At 40.8% G+C, this 18,931-nt stretch overlaps 1 protein-coding gene and 1 pseudogene across 2 annotated transcripts in view; both read right to left on the bottom strand.

Annotated features, from left to right (window-relative positions):
• The window catches only part of Chrm3 (cholinergic receptor muscarinic 3), a 455,176-nt gene that overhangs the window by 50,385 nt on the left and 385,860 nt on the right, over positions 1–18,931 (bottom strand). The gene's annotated exons all lie outside the window — the stretch shown is intronic.
• LOC121432780 lies at positions 14,900–15,113 on the bottom strand (annotated as a pseudogene).

Raw genomic sequence — 18,931 nt, 5'->3', positions numbered from 1 at the left:
TAGGTGCTATCATAACAAGTGTTGCTAATATTTATTGGCTCGTTCTGAAAACACTTCCCATGTGAACCCTCTTGTTTCTTGCAAATACTGTATGTAGTTAGCACCATTATTATATTATTGGAAAGTAGAGGAAGCCAAGGATGCAAAAATGAGTCAATCACTCAACTTGATCATCTTTACCAGTCACACAATGTAAGACTTGATTCTTGATCCAGTCAAGATCAACCTAATCCAATAAGCATGAGCTTTTCAACATGACCGCAGCATATGAGGATAATGTAATATCTTAATAGGTTTTCTTTCTCTTTGTTGCACATTAAATATGAGTTTGACTATTCATACTGCATTTGTGTGTGTGTGTGTGTGTGTGTGTGTGTGTGTGTGTGTGAATAGTTTTGGCTACATGTGTGCATGGCCCATATGTGGAGATCAAAGGACAACCTTGGTTGTCAATCCTCAAGAGATTTCCACTTTTGGTTTAAGATAGGTAAGATAGGGTCTTTTAACAGCCTGGTCCATTGTCAAGTAAGGCAGGTTAGCTGACCACACACTTCCAGGGATCCGCCTATCTCTACCTCTCATCTCACTATCTCTAGGTTTACAGGCATATGCCGTCATGGCTGGCATTTTTATTTGGGTCCTGGGATATGAACTCAGGTCCCCATGAGTATGAGGCAGATACTTTACTGACTTAACCATCTCCCCAGCCTGGTATATAAATTTTTATTATTTTTAAAATTTAATATCTAAATGTATCATCCCCTGTCACATGGCAACTTTGAGTTTAAAGAGGTGAAGCTGACAAGCTATACATGCAGTCAGGACTTGGGGTCTGTTTTGGGTCTCAGTCCCAAGTGGGCTCCATACTGATGTATTACAACTTTTACGTTGCTGTGACAGAAAGCTTGGCACAGACAAGGGAGGAGAGAGTATTGTAGGGTAACAGTCAGTTAGTAAGGGCAGTTGGAAGGGAGGGATGGCAGAACAACTCAGTTCGAGGAGGCAGATGTTGCAGAGACTGTTCACATCAAGTGGACCACAAAGCAGAATGAGGTCAGAAGTTGAGGGCGGGGCATAAACTCAAAAGGCCAGCACCTATGAACCTACTTCCTCCAGACAAACTCCACTTCCTAAAAGTTCCGCTGTCCCCCAGAATAGTACCACCAGTTGGGGAGTGAGCGCCCACAACACAAGCCTAAGGGTGACATTTCAGATCAAAAGCATAGCACCTATAATAGGAACTGTCTGGACAGAAGTACGTATGCATCTCTCATCTCTGAGCTGCAGTGATGCTTAGATCATCAGCACTAATACAGACTCCAGGGACAGTGAGGCAAACTCTCAAAATCAGAATGGTATTCACTGTCTTCCTCACTGCTATGTGGGCTTTGCTAAAAACAGCCCGGATTTTGCTTGAGTTGTAAACGAAGCAAACACGACTGGAGGAGACATCGGGGACCAGATGTTGGTGTTGAAAAGAGTGTTTATCTATCATCACTTTTTTTAATACCATCAGCTGAAACTAGCATTCAGTTCCCTTTCTTAAAATTGTTTAAAGTGGATCTGTAAGTCCAAGTCTTCAAAAATTCCTAGTGAAAATGGAATCATTTATTTTGAAAACTTTAACTATTCTGTAACCCTAACTTGCCAAAATTCTTCATAGATGATCAAATTATTTTCAATCTTTTGAGACCAAGAATGTTCAAAATTATGTCTTTTTCCTGCAGAGGGAACACCACAGCTCATTTATAGCATAGTTACTGAAAGATTGAAGTGGTATTCTATGGAGTCATTTAAAATGATGGTATTGTGTGTGTGTGTGTGTGTGTGTGTGTGTGTGTGCATGTGTGTGTCACACGCAGAAAGATACAGAGGAATATTGAAATTCCTCTGTGGAAAGACATTCAAATAGATGTAAGTAGGTCTGAATAGACACATAGTCTCTAACTAGGTTGGAGAAATTAGTGGAGAGATTATACATGAGGCAAATTAACTTTTCTGGGCTTTAGTTTCCATTTAAAATATAAGGGTGAACAGGAAGATAACATGATTATCTATATAATCTCTCATTTATCTATCTATCTAATCTATAATTTATCTCTTAAAACATTCTAACAATCAGATAATTGTAATATTTATTTGGAATAAATGATCTGGTAATACCAGGTAGGGGTACATTCCTGTAATCTCAGCATTGGGGATACTGAAGGAGGACCTTAAGTTTAAGACCATCCTGGACTACCTAACATGTTCCAGGCCAGATTAGGCTACATCATGAGATTGTGTCCACTTCCACCTTCTGAAATTACATAAAATGAAGTGTAGTATCAGATACATGGAAAGTCTCAATATGTAAACCATATTGTATTTTGTCATAGGTTAGAACTTGGGCTGGAGAGATGGCTCAGTGGTTAAGAGCATTGCCTGCTCTTCCAAAGGTCCTGAGTTCAATTCCCAGCAACCACATGGTGGCTCACAACCATCTGTAAAGAGGTCTGGCGCCCTCTTCTGGCCTTCAGAATATTGTATACATAATAAATAAATATTTTTTAAAAAAAGAACTTAGCAGAACAAATAATTAAGCCAAATAGTAGAAAACTGTGAAGTCAAAAGACTTCAAGCATAATTTTGAATGACACAAAATATTCTTCTCCATGTCTCCTTCTCATTAAAAATATTTAGGTAGTAATTGACTGATTAGTTGAATCAGAATGGATTTTCTTAGCATTTGGATGGTATAAAATTTTTACAGTGTCTCCCTAGTTATGGATGGGAAGATACATCTCTTCTAATTAGGCACGATTTTGCATAATAACCTTGACAAACAGGTACGGTAAGTATGAAGAGGAAGACTGTTTAGTTGTTGCTTTCTTATACATACTTTCGTGGAACCAGCTTCTTCTGTTATTCATGCTTCTATTTTTCTTTTATTTATTTTTCATTGTATTCATTTCTGCCTTTCTAGCTTATTATTTTTTGTACATGTGTTCTTGTCTGTGTTGTGTGTGTCTTAATGTTTGCATGTGTATGGGCCCGCAGGTGTGAGTGTGCACACACATGCATACGTGTATGGAGGCCCAAGGTCAACTTAAGGAATCTTCCTCTATAGCTTTCTACTTTATTCATTGAGGCAGGGTATCTGAACTGAGCTCAGAGAGCTTATCAGTGTAGCTCATCTAGCTAGTTAGCTTGCTATGAGGTTACTCTGTCTCTGTTCCAAGCACTGGACTTCTATGTGGGCCACCATGCCCACCTGCAGGTACATAGATATTGGGGAAATCTGAACTCCAATCCTCATGCTTGCTTTTCAAGTGTTTTTATCCACCGAGCCATTTCCTCAGCCACTCCAATTTAATTTCTGCTTTCTGCTTTTAAGTTAATACACCTAACATGAGTTGAACAGTTAACATTACTGTAAATAATATTTAAATATCTATACATCAAATAAAATATTTTCATGTAGCCACGGCTGGCATTGAATTCTGTCTGTAGCCATGTATGACCTTGAACTTTGACCTTCCCATTTCAACTACAAAAGCGCTGAGGTTACAGGTGGCGTCCTACCACACCTGGCTTACGGAGGGCTGAGGATCAAACCCAGGGCTGCTTGCACGCTAGGCAGCTGCTCTACCCACCGAACTAGATCTGCATCTATGGCATCCATTCATATCTTTAACATTCCTGTCACACAGGGACATGCAGTTCTATAATCCTGTTCTTCTGCATTAGCATTCATCACGAGCTATCCACACTCTGCCTTTTGCTCATTTATTTCTTGGGGAAGACTGTGCTTGCTCTCAGAAGTCAGCCCAGTTGGCAGCTCTGTGGTGCTTCTCATTGGCTTGTCCACAGGTGCACGAGTCTGAAAATCATCTCTCTCTGAGATATTGAGTCGAATCATTTTACTGAATTTAGACAGTCTGTTGGATTTTTTTTGTATGGTTTACAACAAAAAAAAAGTCACCAGACATTGCTAGGAGCAATAAATTTTCCTTTGTGTTAGATAAATGTTCAAACCTCAAATTGCCAGTGACTATAGTTGTCTCCAGGATGTAATTTTTGTTAGAGACCTTTTAAGAGAAAGCATTTTCTAGATTTATTTTTTAGATAATGCTAACATCACTATCTATGTCAGGAGGAAATTTTACAGAAATGAGGTAAAGGTTTATAGGATTCACAGTAGTTCTGGTCTGGAAATTATATATGATATTAAAACTTTCAGAGAAACTTACAATATTCCCTTAAAACCATGGCCTGAGATAAGTATGTCAAGATACTTATTTTCCTTCAACAGGTACAATTTTATTAGTGTTTATTTAAAAGAACTATTCTGGGCTTGGGGATCTACCTCAGTGGTATACTGCTTGCCTAGCATGGGCAAGGCCCTGGGTTTAGTCCTCAGTTCTGGGACAAAAACATTCCATGGACTCTATAGATAAGTGACTTGACACCAGTCCCTTTATATGGTTACCTGGTGAGGTGTGAGGAGAAATTTGATATGAACTCAGTTCAATCTCTCATCTTTATACTTGCCCATTTCCGGGGATAAATGAGAAAGGAAAGGTTCTAATTGAAAAGTGATATGTTTGTGTGTCAAGTCGATGAGGGATCAGTTGTGCTTACTAGTTTTATGTCAACTCGGCACAGGCTAGAGTTATCAGAAAGAAGTCCTCAATTGAAGAAAAATGCCTGCATAAGATAGAGCTGTAGCCTAGAGATGGTGGTGCACCTTTAATCCCAGCACTTGGGAGGCAGAGGCAGGCAGATCTCTTTGAGTCTGAGGCCAGAGTGGTCTACAAAAGCTAGTTCCAGGACAGCTAGGGTTGTTACACAGAGAAATCCTGTCTCAAAAAAAAAAAGAGCTAAAGCAAGTCTGTAGGGAAATTTCTTTATAGATATATTTTATTTTTAAAAAGAAAATAAACTATCTTTTTCATTTTACATGCCAATCCCAATTTCTACTCTTTCCCCTCCTTCCATTCCCTCTACCTTTCCCCACATTCCATCCCCATACACTCCTCAGAGAGAGTAAGGCACATCACTTTGAGGAAGGACCAAGGCCCTCTCTACTAAATCTAGGCTGAACAAGATATCCATCCAAAGAGAATGGGCTCCAAAAAGCCAGTACAAACAGTAGGGATAAATCCAGGTGCTATTGCCAGTGGCCCTGCAGTCTGTTCCAGCCATACAACTGTCACACACATTCAGAGGGTCTAGTTTGGTTCTATTCTGGTCCCTTCCCTGTCCAGCCAGAAGTTGGTGAGCTCCCATTAACTCAGGCAAGCTGTTTCAGTGGGTGTCCCCATCATGGTCTTAACCTCTTTGCTCATATTCTCACTCCTCCCATTCTTGGACTTCCACTGTGGGTCTCTGCCTCTGTTTTTATAAATTGTTAGATGCAGGGTATATAGTGATATTTAAGAGATTCATCAGTCTGGCTATAGGTCAAGGCCAGTTCAAACACCCTCTCCACTATTGTTTAGGGTCTTAGCAGGGGTCATCCTTATGGATTCCTGGGAATTTCTCTAGTGCCAGGTTTCTTGCTAGTTATGGATGTGGGAAGGCCATTGTGGGTGGGGTATCGCCAGTTGGCAATTCTGTGTTCTATAAAAAAGCAGGCAGAGAAAATCATTGGAAACAGGGCAGTAAGCATCACCTTTCCATGGCCTTTGCATCAGCTCCTGCCTCTAGGTTCCTGCCCTTCTTGAGTTTTTGTCCTGACTTCCTCCATGATGAATAGCAGTGTTGATGTGTAAGCCAGATGAATCCTTTCCTCCCCAAGTTTTTTAGGTCATGGTGTTTCATCACAGCAATAATAACCATTCCTAAGACACCGCTTCTGATTTTTGTGGTTCTGGGGATTCAACCCAGGGGTTCATGCATTCTAGACAAGCACTTTATCAGCTGGGTCACATCCCCAGCTCCCCACTCCATATGGCCTGCCCAAGTGCTACTTCTTAAGGCCTCGACATCTATCTCATCTCAGAGTGAAGAAGTCAAGTCTGACTCATGAGGACTGGAGAGAGGCAGGGGGATATTATTCTCACTTTCTTTATTCTAGAGTTTATAATTTATTTGCTATACTTGTTTTTCACACCTGCCATAAAAAGAACAGGTACATATCTATGACTCATTCCAAGTTGGCTGAAAACATTCAACCCCTAACCCTTGATTTTGCATGTAGGGCTAGAATCTCACATTTTATGTTACTCAAGCTTCAGTTAAAACATTTGGGAGGCTATGGAGATGCTGTCCTAAAACTTTATTCAGAGAGGAGGGATATGGTCAAGAGAGCTATTTTGAACAGCATAATGGCTGTACTTAATGACAATATAAGCCTGAAAATTGCTAGGAGAGGAAACTTTGTATTCCCACCACCAAAAAATAGGTAATACATGAATGTGTATGCTGGCCATCCTATGGCGATATATATAGCAAATAAATCCCAAACATATGTATATGTGTCTATTGGTCGTCTGTCAACTGTGAATCAATCATCTTATATCCAAAATGATACATAAATATATGAAAACATTTCCTGTCTAGAATCTGTTGACAGTGAATCTATAGCTAACACCTTTAACTCCTGGCTATTACTTTTATATTTTATATTACTTTTATATTTGTCTTCCTCTTTGAGGGATGGTCATGTTATTTATATATACTTATATCTATATAATTAAAGATTTTATTTATTTATTTATTTATTAAAGATTTCTGCCTCCTCCCCACCACCGCCTCCCATTTCCCTCCCCCTCCCCCAAACAAGTCCCCCTCCCTCGTCAGCCCGAAGAGCAATCAGGGTTACCTGCCCTGTGGGAAGTCCAAGGACCACCCACCTCCATCCAGGTCTAGTAAGGTGGGCATCCAAACTGCCTACGCTCCCACAAAGCCAGTACATGCAGTAGGATCAAAAACCCATTGCTATTGTTCTTGAGTTCTCAGTAGTCCTCATTGTCCGCTATATTCAGCGAGTCCGGTTTTATCCCATGCTTTTTCAGACCCAGGCCAGCTGGCCTTGGTGAGTTCCCAATAGAACATCCCCATTGTCTCAGTGTGTGGGTGCACCCCTCACGGTCCTGAGTTCCTTGCTGGTGCTCTCTCCCCTTCTGCTCCTGATTTGGACCTCGAGATTTCAATCCTGTGCTCCAATGTGGGTCTCTGTCTTTGTCTCCTTTCATCGACTGATGAAGGTTAATATTCAGGAGGATGCCTATATGTTTTTCTTTGGGTTCACCTTCTTATTTAGCTTCTCTAGGATCACAAATTATAGGCTAAATGTCCTTTATTTATGGCTAGAAACCAAATATGAGTGAGTACATCCCATGTTCCTCTTTTTAATTAAAGATTTTTAAAAGGCCAATGATGTGGAATTTCTACCTGAGTTTTAAGGTCTTTCATTTTCCATTGGAGTAAGGTACTAGACTTACTGGGGTAAGATTTTGGATGAGGCCTACTGATGTGAATATATGTTGCTATGTTTGGTTTAATACACAAACTGATTGGCCAATAGCTGAAACAGGATAAAGTTAGGCAGAAAAGTCAAACTGAGAATGATGGGATGAGGAAGGGCAGTGTCAGAGGGATCACCAGCAGCAAGATGAAGAACAAGTCAGATATATAAAATGGGATAGAGGTAAAAGCCATGAGCCTCAGGTTAACACCCAGATGAATAGAAATGGATTAAGTTGTAAGAGCTAGTTATTAATAAGCCCGAGCTATTGGCCAAGCATTTATAAATAATATCAAGTCTCTAGAGTGGTTATTTGGGAAGTGGTGGTTGGGACAGAAAAACCCTGCCTACAACCTACTTTCTCTTTTATTGATAGCTAAGTCTTTGGCTAGATTGCACCCTTGCCTATGGAAGAACACTACTACGTCCTCTATTCATCCAGCTAATCTGCTTTGTCAAAGCAAATGGTAATTTCTAAGAGGACTGTCTAGAGACGAGTAGAGTTGATTATCTAACAAGGTAGGCAAGAAGCATCTGTCAAGAAGAGGGAATGTTGTAAGTTAGTGTTGCTAAAGAACAACTATGGGAGGGGACGGTGACTACCATATTACCCCTTTGTGCCAGGTGAAGGGTGGGTAGATGTTTGTTGGTTGGAATCGAGGAATGTAGACATCACTTTGTAGGAAGTAAATCAACATTTTGCTAGACTCAGAGTTATAAACTATATGGCCCTCATGTAGGGCAAACAATTTATATGACTTGGGAAGTAGGGAGGAAACATGAGACATTTGTTAAAATGAAGACACACAGAATAGTGTTGTTATTTGATCTGAGGTTGGGTGGGAGCCTGTTACTTATGATAAAACTTTACATGTGATGTGAAGGACCATCCAAATAAAGAAGGATTTAGAGAAGCAGTGATGTAATCTATGGGCAAGATGACGAGGCTGAATCCTGAACAATAGCCATGACAATACAAATCCAAGTATTCTTGAGTATGATATCATAATTTTGACACACAGTTGTAAGTCCCACTCAACAAGGGTGCTAGGAACTGAACTCCATTCCCCTGCAAGAGCAGTATACTTTCTTCAGCCCATGAGATGTGTTTTTTTTAAAAGATAAATCAGAACTTGAGGCAATGACTAGGGCCGGGGGGTGGGGGTGGGGTGGATAGATAAAAGGTTTACTGTGTGAGCATGAGGCCCTGAGTTTGGTCCCCCTGCACTTGTGTAAAATGCCCAGGCAGGATGGTCCATCATGCAGTCCCAGTACTGGGGGGGATTCCTTGGGCTCTCAGGCCAGCCAGTGTAGCTGAACTGCTGAGCATGACATTCAGTGTGTTCAGGGAATTTGTCTCAAAAAAATAATAATAAAACAAATTGTAAAGCAATTAAGACATCTGATTTCAACCTCCAGTCTTCACACACAAGCACATGCGTACACAAACTTGAATACACACAGAGACAAAGAAGGTAATAAAAATTAAATCACATCAAATCTTTAGGACAATAAAATCTCATTTTTTTATATTTCCAATAAATTAGAGTTGTCAGAATAACAAAAAAGATCAGCAGGTGATTTTTTTTTCTAAGTACTTGAGACCAGTTCATAATATGGTGTTGAGAGAGTGGAGCACGGGGCTCTGCAATCACCTGAACTCATCTCACATATACATACCCTCACACATAATTATAATATTAAAATAAAATCTTAAAAAAATTAGATCTTTCTTTATTCCAGAATAAGGGTGAGTTTTGTTTAGCACCAATTCTAATTCTAACACCTCCCACAGAACAATGGCACCTACCACTTCTGCCACGTCATTCTTTCAGACCATGTTTCAACACTAACAGTTATTTACTTGTTTGCAGAGTTGGAATTGCCATTTGTATAGTACTCATTAGCCCTCTCCAAACATCAGTATACTAAAAGTTAATTTGAAATTGCAACCTCAGTGCTTCTTTGGGGGTGATGAAGAATACAAAATCAATGCGGTGTGGAGAATAGAGTGCTGCAGGCCGGTGATTGGCTCTCAAATGAGTTACAGTGCATAGAAGTCAGGTTAATGGGTGAGTAGTCTAATTTATAAGGTGTCCTAAGGTAATTGACTTCTTAATGTCTCTAATAGGATGCCAAAACAGCTGACAGTCTATGCAAACCTATATATTTCTGAACACAAACATAATGTGTGAGGACCTTTATAGACAAACTTCTGGATGACTACATCCTAGATTGTTGTGATTGCCTTGGGGGAAGTGGGGATGGTTGAGTGCTGGTCAAAAGACACATCAGAGCCGTGTCTCTTGATTGGAGCTTTTAGAGGAAGAATGCATGGAACTACATTATTTCTGCACGTGAGTATATTACTGTGAAGATGAAATGTTAGGGGCTAGGGAGATAATTTAATTGCCGAAGTGCTTACTTTGCAAACTTGAGGACCTGAGTTTATATGCCCAGGACCCATTCAAAAAAAAAAAAAAAGCAGGGTGTACTCTCACATGGCTATAATCCTAACACAGAGTGAATGGGGACACGTGAATCTTCAGACACCACCTACTCCAGTCCAGAGAATCAACAAACACTGGGTTCTCTGAATGACTGTGTCTCAAAAGATAAGGCAGAGAATGATTGAGGAGGGTGCCTAATGGCCCCCATATACAAATGTACACACACACACACACACACACACACACACACACACAAACACACTTTCCAAATAGTTTATTGTTTTGTTTTGTTTTTTGATTTTCGAGACAGGATTTCTCTGTAGCTTTTGGTTCCTGTCCTGGAACTAGCTCTTGTAGACCAGGCTGGCCTTGAACTCACAGAGATCAGCCAGCCTCTGCTGGGATTAAAGGCGTGCGCCACCACCGCCCTGCGGATTTTCTGAATAGTTTAAACAAAAGCTTTTGTATTCTGCAATGGAGACTTGCAGTACTGCTGTATGCAAGGAGAAGGTCTGAGTGCTGAGCTTACTTTTATCTCTATCTACTTCTCTCTCCCTCTGTTGAGACTCCAGCTCTGAGTGGAGCTTTTAAACATAAAGAACTACTCATCCCCATTCTCCATGGAATGGGCTATCAAACTTCTGAAAGTGTTTGAGCTATTGGACAGTTTTCTTTGAATGTATTCTATCCCTGTCTCTTTTTGTTTAAAGCAGTGGTCCTCAACCTCCCTAGTGCTGTAGCCCTTTAATACAGCTCCTCATGTTTTGGTAACCTCCAACCATAAAATTATTTTTGTTGCTACTTCATAACTGTAATTTTGATACTGTTATGAATTGTAATATAACACCCGTGGTTTCCGGTGGTCTTAGGTGACCCTTGTATAAAGGTCTTTCGAGACCCCAAGGGGGTTGGGAACCACAGGTTGAGAAACACTGGTTTAAAGGGCAGCTTTGAATAACTGGATCCTAGATATTTGTTATCATGGCCCTTGAATATTTTACACCAGTTAGTTTTAGAGCCATGGTGTGATGTTTCTCTGAAACATCAGATGCTGGCATGGAGAGATGATCTAGAAACAAAGAGAGATCTGTTCTAAAGAAGGCGAACAGCTGTGGCTGAACAATACACAGAAGCCCTGAGATGGATTGCCATCATGCTGTTGACAATGTAAGGATTAAACTGGTTTTCTGGAATTTATGTTCATATCTATCACACAGATCTTACTATTGAGTTTCACCTTAGGTTTCTTGATACTGGGATTAAAATTTATACAACACTTTGTAACCATTATGCTTATGAAGTTGCCTGGCTATAGAAGTCTTGGGTTGGTTTGAATGAGATTGGTCCCTACAGACTCAAATGTTTGAATATTTGACCTCCAGTTGGTGGAACTATTTGGGAAGGATTAGGAGGTGTGGCCTTGGAGGAGGTGTGTCACTGGGGTAAGTTTTAAGGTTTCAGAAGACTCCTGTCATTTCCAGTATGCCCCCCCTCTGTCTCTCTCTGTTTACTGCTTGCAGATCAACATTTGAGCTCTCAGTTGTTCCTGTTTTCGATTTCCCATCATGGACTCTAAACCTCTGAAACCGTAAGCCCATTTAAATGCTTTCTTTTATAAGTTGTCTTGGTCATGGTGTTTGTTCACAGTAAAAGAAAAGCAATGAAGACAATTCTTAAGGATTTTAAGTCCGCATGGAACAGTAGGGCTGAGAGGAAAGAGTGAGAATGTATTAAAACAGTCTTTTAAAGATCAAACCTATAGGGATTTTAAGTAGAGGAAGATCTGTGTTGAAAGGCTCGATTTCCTAATTTCTACAACCTCGCTTTAATTTTGTGACTATAGATGCTTTGTTATTATGGGAAAGAGATATCACCCATTGACTCATATATTTGGATTCACCTGGTACCAAATTGGTGGCCTTATTAGGGGAGGTTATTGAATCTTTAGAAGGTAGAGGGTTTGCTGGAGGAAGTACATCACTGCGGATGGACTTTGAGGGTTTATAGCCTCTTCCCACTTCCTGTTCTCTCTCTTCTCCCATTTCCTTTAGATGAAAATGGGATCTCTCTGATCTGAGGTTCTCCAACAATGCCATACCTTTTACTCCAGAGTCATATCCCAAATTCTTCTCAAGTCACTTTTGGTCATGATATTCTATCACAGCAACAGAAAGTAACTAATACAAACATTTCTATGGGTCTCTTGATCTATCAATAAGGGTGTGCTACTATAGAATTTCATTGGCCCTAAATCAAACATAGAAACATTAGAAAAGTAAGACATGTTCTTCCTGCCTCATAGATTGTGTGGGGGCAACAAGAATTTTAAAATTGGCATAGCTAGCATTTCTGTAGGTGAGCTACGAAGTACAAAATAATACGTTCCATTTCATTCTTTCACAACCTGGTTTGTTATGCATTTCTCCCTTTGCCTGTGTATGTGGTGTGTGATGTAGGTATGTGTGCATGTTCTACTGGGCATGGAAGCCAGAGGTCAATGCTGAGTGTCTTTCTCCTATCCCTCTTCACCTTGTTTTTTGAGAAAGGTTCCTCACTGAACTCAGAGCTCACTGGTTTAGCTAGACTGGCTGTCATCAAGTCCCAGAGATCCTCTGTCTTCACCTATCCAGGCCCGAGGTTACAGGAGCACACAAACAGTTTTTTACATGAGTGCTAAAGATCCAAACTCAGATCCTCATAGGAGTGAGGCAAGCACTTTACTGCCTGAGCTATCTCTCCAGCTCTGTTATGTACTTCTTACACCAGGAAGACATGGTGGCTGAATAATCAAAAGGTTGCCCACACTGCCCTCTCCCATCCAATGGAAACCTCCTTTGGTCATTGTCTCCTGCACATTTCAATAGTACCCCAGAACCTCTTAGGGTTTGTAATTGAGTGAAAATGAGGTTTAGGGGTTATGTAGAGGGATAGTGAGGATGCATCTGGATCCTTCCCTTGTGGGAGATGGGATGCCAAAGACAGAAGGGTTTCTATAGTATCTTGGTAGCCAAGGAGAAAAACAAACAAACAAACAAACAAACAAACAAACAAAGTCTCTTGTAGTTTTATCTAATGAAATTCATTTATACTCTGCCTGTTTAAAAAGGAAGAGAGAAAGATTTGCTATGGCATAGTTCAGCAAACACAGTGCCAGGCTCCTCTGCTGGGTTACGCAACAGAACGGTGCCAAGTACACATCCTCTCCAGAGCTACCTTCTTGTTCTGAGGATAAGTCTTTGTTTTGGAAATAGCTGTGAGAAACAGAATTAAAGCAATAGTATTTCTCGATGACTTGCTCCTTAAGGACTTGCTGGATGAGGAACTGGTCACCAAGGTTCTTTTATGTAATGCCAATGGAGAGGTGACACCAGGAGACTGAGCAGAGGCTATGACCACTTTGTCTAGGAGACACTGCCTTTGCCTAAGTACACATAGCATCTTATCCATTCACATTAGCATCTTGCTCCATCTGCAGTACTAGGAATCAAGTCCAAGGCCTCATGCATTCAAGGAAACCCTGATAACTGAGCTACATCCTCAACCCTGCATCTTTGTTTCAGCTTTGAATGTATCTCCATCGACTCAAAATAAAAAAAATGGATGAAAACACACAGCAGTATCTACTCCAGTCATTTGAGTAATTCAAGCCTAATTGATACCAAGTGAGTTTTCCATTTCTCTTTATCTCTTCAAGTTCTTGAAACTTAGAGTGATTTAGATCCATACTCCCTGATCCTTGTGAATCCGTGAGCATCAAAATATTTAAATATGTCTTATAAAAATAAATACACTCCACATTCTGACCCAGACATATTTATACATACTCATCTGAGAATAAATTTCATGTGATAATACCCTACTCTGTGGGAGGTTCTTCCATCTTTTTAATTCATTTAAAAATGATGTGTATATGTCTGTGTATGAGTATGTTACAAGAGTTCAGTGCTTTTGGAGGCCAGAAGAGGGCATTGGATCTCCTGGAGCTGGAGTTATAGGTGGTCATGAGCTGTTCCATGTGGTGCTAGGAAGTGAGCGCCAGTCCTCTGTTAGAGGAGAGAGTACTCTTAGCTGATAGGCTACTTTTCCAGCCTCTTTTTGATGTTTTTTGTCCTATCCTATTATAAGTAAATACACATTCCCTTCCGATATGCTAAGTTGATTCAATGATCTGAAATTGTAAGAGCTCTGAGGTCCAGAATTATAGTTTGTTCATCCATGTTTCTCTTAGAGTTTCTTTGCACATAGAGGATCTAGTCAAGAAACGTCACTAAATAAGTAATTTTCTTTCAAATAATAATAATAATAATACTAATAATACTAATAATATATTCTTCTGGATGGCATTGCCCAAACCGTCCTTTGATTTGCCTCACTGTGTTCCTCTTGCTGCTGAAAGCACAGCAGGATAGTGTGAGCCGCTTGCCAAAGGACTACAGAATCTATAAAAATTTGTACTTTTATATCTTTATTGGAGGAAAGAATAAGGAAAGAAAGGGGGAGAAGAGGAATAGAGCTGTTTCTGTTGGTCTGCAAAAGAGGTGTAGGAATGTGCTGGCACCCAGATTTCATGAAGCCTGAAAGTCTGCCCAGTATCACAGGGACCAGCCAGAATTTTCTGTGATTTATATTTTATCCTTGCTAGACGAAACAGTGCTAACGGGGAACACGCTTAAATCAAGAAGGCAGTTTAAGGTAGAACGTAATTTCTCCTTTGACCTTGAGCCTATTCCCTGAGTCTTCTGCAAAATCTGCCCTTTAATGTCTTTTAGTAATGAAAACAAACTAGTTACCCCACAAGCAGAGCTGCCCACAGATTCACCTGAGTTTTCTGTAGCACTGAATACAATTAAGTGTATTGAATTTAGGGCTAAAAGCAGTGGAATGTATTCCACCTGGGCTTAAGTCATTGAGAGCTTAATATACTAGGAGTGTGGTACTGGATCCTGGGGTCAGAAAAGCAAGAGACTGAATAGTGTTCAGTGTAGTTGGTGGAGCTTCCATGTACACAGCCACCGCAATAATGAAAGCACTGTGCAATGTGTATACAGGGAGCTTTAGACACTCGGAAATAGCCCACAGGGAGGTTTCAGAGTAGGGTTTTGAAGACAGAATGGGAGTCATTAAAAATAGAAGGACAGAGAATATAGCAGATATTAAAATGCTCAGAATAGATGCTACATTTGATTTTAGCCAAAAGGCCAAGAAATGATGCAGAATCTAGATTTAATATATATGTACATACATATATATGACATGACATAAGTGTGGAAGGGGGACTCTGGGAGAAAAGAGGAAACCTAAAGGGTAGGGATTGGGGAATAGGAGAAAGACTTAGAAGGGATTAAGAAAGACAAATATCACATTTTTATTTTTAGAAATGTTTGCATATATATATATATATATTCATGAAAACAGGAGGAGAACTATATAGAGGGAGCAATGGGTGAACAGGAGTGATGTAGGATAAGGGAGGCTAATGGATAAGATGGATATGACCAAAACACAATAATAAACATGTAAGAAATCGCAATAATGAAGCCTATATTTTGTATGCTAGCTAAAAACTAGTTAATAAAACAGCCAAAAGAGATTAGAATGACAAAATCCACTTGGTCTTCAGGGTGGTGAGGACTACATGAATTTGGCTGGCTGGAGCAGATAGGTGCAGGACGCTTTAGGGATTTCTTAGTGGGCTTGTATTTTTTGTTGCATACAGGTTTATGATACAAGCAGAGTGGGAATAGCTGACATTAAGTAGAGAAAATGCTTGGGTGTCATGGCAGGCACTTCTGTGTTTATTGTGCATGTAAACTTGGTGTGACTTGTTTCTTTTCCCATTGTCCACTGTGTGCAAATCATACCTTCCTTAGTGATCATAACTCGGACTTATATTACCAGAAGGGCACTCGGATTATTTATCCCCTCACCATTAATTTTATACAGGAAGAAATAGAAGTATAAGTCATTTGGTTAAAAGGGAACTTTCTGGGAGATTGGAGAATACTCAGCGTATTTGCATATAGATAGAAGCAATCTTCCTGCCTCCTTTGTACAAATGGCTCCAAGTCAAAAGAACAACAGCTCACTGTTGATTTAAATTGAGTAGGAAGGAAGTGCAGGGGCAGGTGAATGTGCCTGATAATCTCACTATCAGGGCCCAGAGGAATGTGGGGAAAGGGTGCCTCCTTCTGGGAACCCTTCCAAGGGCTTTGAGCCACCGAAGTGCAAAAGGATCTGGTGAAGAAGCAGAAAGTAAAGACAAATAATTGTCCCCTGACCCTGGATCAGCTCCGTCCCACCAACAAGGACAGAGGTGGTCCTTCTGGGGCTCTAAAAGGAAGTGCTTTTCAGTTGGTATACAGGGGATTCCTTTCTGAGGCCAATTCCCACAAACAACTGGACCAGGGATTATCAGGGTCTCTAGAGACGGACCTGTTACCTCCTCTGCTGAATTGTAGAATGAGGGTCACAGGAAAAGGCTCACGGAAATGCCACTGAGAGGAGTTTGTGAAAACACTTCCTTTCACTTGGTGCTTTTTGTCTGCTGGGCTGTGTCTGATGTCCCTGGGAGTCAAATTCTGTAGTGTAAGGTGCCATCTTGGACCTAAGACACATTTGTTCCAACTAAAGGACCATGATCAAAATGCAATGACAATCATGTGTGGCAATGTAAAAGTGAAGCTTGTTTCTTATATGCTAAAAAATTGAAGGACAAAGTTCACTTGGGATTCAGGATAGTGAGAGCTACATGAGTTTGATTACCTGAAGCAGGCAAGTATAATGTTTTAGGGCATGCATGTGTGTTTTTGTTGCATACAGGCTTATGGGATAAGCAGTGTAGGAATAAGTTGATATCAATAGAGAAGACACTGAGGTGTCATGGCAGAGATATCTGTGTTCACTGGGCATTTAAACATGGAGTAACTTGTTTCTTCTTCCATTGTCAAGTTATGCAAAAGTTGCTTCACTGAGTGACCATGAGTCTTTTCACAAGCTGTCCTGATTCACACGGACAAAAATCCCTTCCCCAGGAAGACCAGACTTGAGGTAAATATAAATAATCTAAAAAGAAGGATTACCAACGTTTGGTTCACCAGGGCCCACCTATCCCGTATGGGAGCCAGATCCCAACCTGAGTCACAACAAGCCAGCGTGTTTCCCTAGCTCTTCCCTGTGGACCGACAGACTTCCAGCTTACGGAATGGACACAATGGCCCCGCAGCCATTTCCTTGCTGCTAAGCAAGGTGAGGGGCTGCCTTAGCAAGTTCAAGAACAGGGGAAGGAACACAAAGGAGGGAGGTGCCATATCTGAGAAACAGGACAATGGTGCTGGGGCTTTTGCAAAGGGAAAGAAGTAACTCAAAGTTCAAACAGCCCTGGAAATGTAGCTGTCCAACAGCAGGACTGGCCTTCACACTGCCTATACAATATGGGAATTTTCCCTTCAGTTTGATACAATTCTAGGTGAAGAACAAAATTGAAAATGAGCCTTTTTCTGGGGCCTCACATGGGAGAAGCAGGATTTCTTCAACTTGCTACAGGACAATGAAGGGACCACGTGAGCTCCACGCACTGTCCGTGAAATCCTCAGAGCCGGATTCTGACCTTGACTACGGACAAAGTTAATTCCTTTTCTCATTTCCATAAAGGTCATGACTGAGACCGGAGCATGACAGCTGAGGAGAAATGCAATGTCTTTCTGTGAACACTCAGAGCAAGTCCATCCCATGGGGAATGCTGATGTGAATTTCCCTTTGGGGGCGGGACGTTTCTAGGAGAAAGCATCATTTCTAGTGGGCTTTAAAGGATTACTGCTAATATCAGAGAAAAATACGAAACAAAACAAGATCATCATGTGTCTATATAACACTTGATTTCACCACCGTAGCAATATATGAATTTTGTTCTAGAACCCTGATGCTGGCCAAATACCACCCCCTCCTGCCCCAGAGAGCCATTTGCCTGGGTCAGACATAGTCTAGGTCTTACGTTGCAGGGAGACTTCTGGCTTCATCTGCAGAAACTGTGTTGCCGGGCTAACTTGGAAATTCTCAGCAGTTTATTTCCTTAATTCCCACATCATTGTGGTCTCTGAATTCTTTCTTTGACAATATGAATGCTTTTATGTTATTTCATAACTAGGATTCAGGAAGCACTAGGAATCTTTCCCTTCCTCCAAAAATTGAACACTTTTACATATATACACACACAAGCAGTGAGAGAGAGAGAGAGAAAGAGAGAGAGAGAGGTAGAAAGGGAGGGAGAGAGAGAGAAAGAGAAAGGGAGGGAAAGAGAGAGGTAGAAAGGGAGGGAGAGAGAGAGGGAGGGAGAGAGAGAAAGGGAAAGAGAGAAAGGAGAGAATGTATTCATCATAAAAACAATGGATTTCATATGCCTTGTCCTTGGTCACATTTATCTTGACATCACCTTCTGTCCATCTTCCCACCCCTATCCTATGGCTCCTAATACAGTGGATGATTTTTTTTCCTACTTACATCTGTAAAAATCACCCAGAACATTTCAAAGTTTAGGGTCAGGGAACAGAAATATATCTGACAAGTTCACATACAAAGGAAAATTACTCCCTCTTTCTCTCTTTTTTTTCTGACTGTGTGGTCTTTTAATCCAGCAAGAAGATATCAATAAAACCCGGGTAAGGAGGGCTTTGGGAAGGGAGTGAACCTCATGGATGCTTTCTTACTCCTCATCCTCCTTCCCTGATCTGTTCCCATTCGGGCAATGGAAAGAGCTAGAAAGGGCTTCCCCTGGTGGTCACCATTCAAATCAGCTGATTACAGGTGAGGCAATGCAGGATTGTGGATGCATAGACCCTAGAAAGTGGCTTACCAGAAGCTTTCCATCTGAAGCTGAGAAAATACAGGCGGCCTTGGTTTAGATGTACCCATGATGTGAAAGGATTATTATGGAGCCTCCTGCTGTGACTCCTGTCCTTGCCCTTCATCATCCTAAACTGCATAAGTTAGATGGTTTTCAGTTCAGTATGATGAGAAAACACCAAAGACTGGC

Source organism: Microtus oregoni, unplaced genomic scaffold, assembly GCF_018167655.1.
Source record: "Microtus oregoni isolate MIOR12 unplaced genomic scaffold, Mior012 000035F_ref0000213, whole genome shotgun sequence".
In the NCBI taxonomy this organism is placed as follows: Eukaryota; Metazoa; Chordata; class Mammalia; order Rodentia; family Cricetidae; genus Microtus; species Microtus oregoni.
Note: the sequence above shows the minus strand (reverse complement) of the source record. Positions and strands in the feature narration are given on the sequence as shown.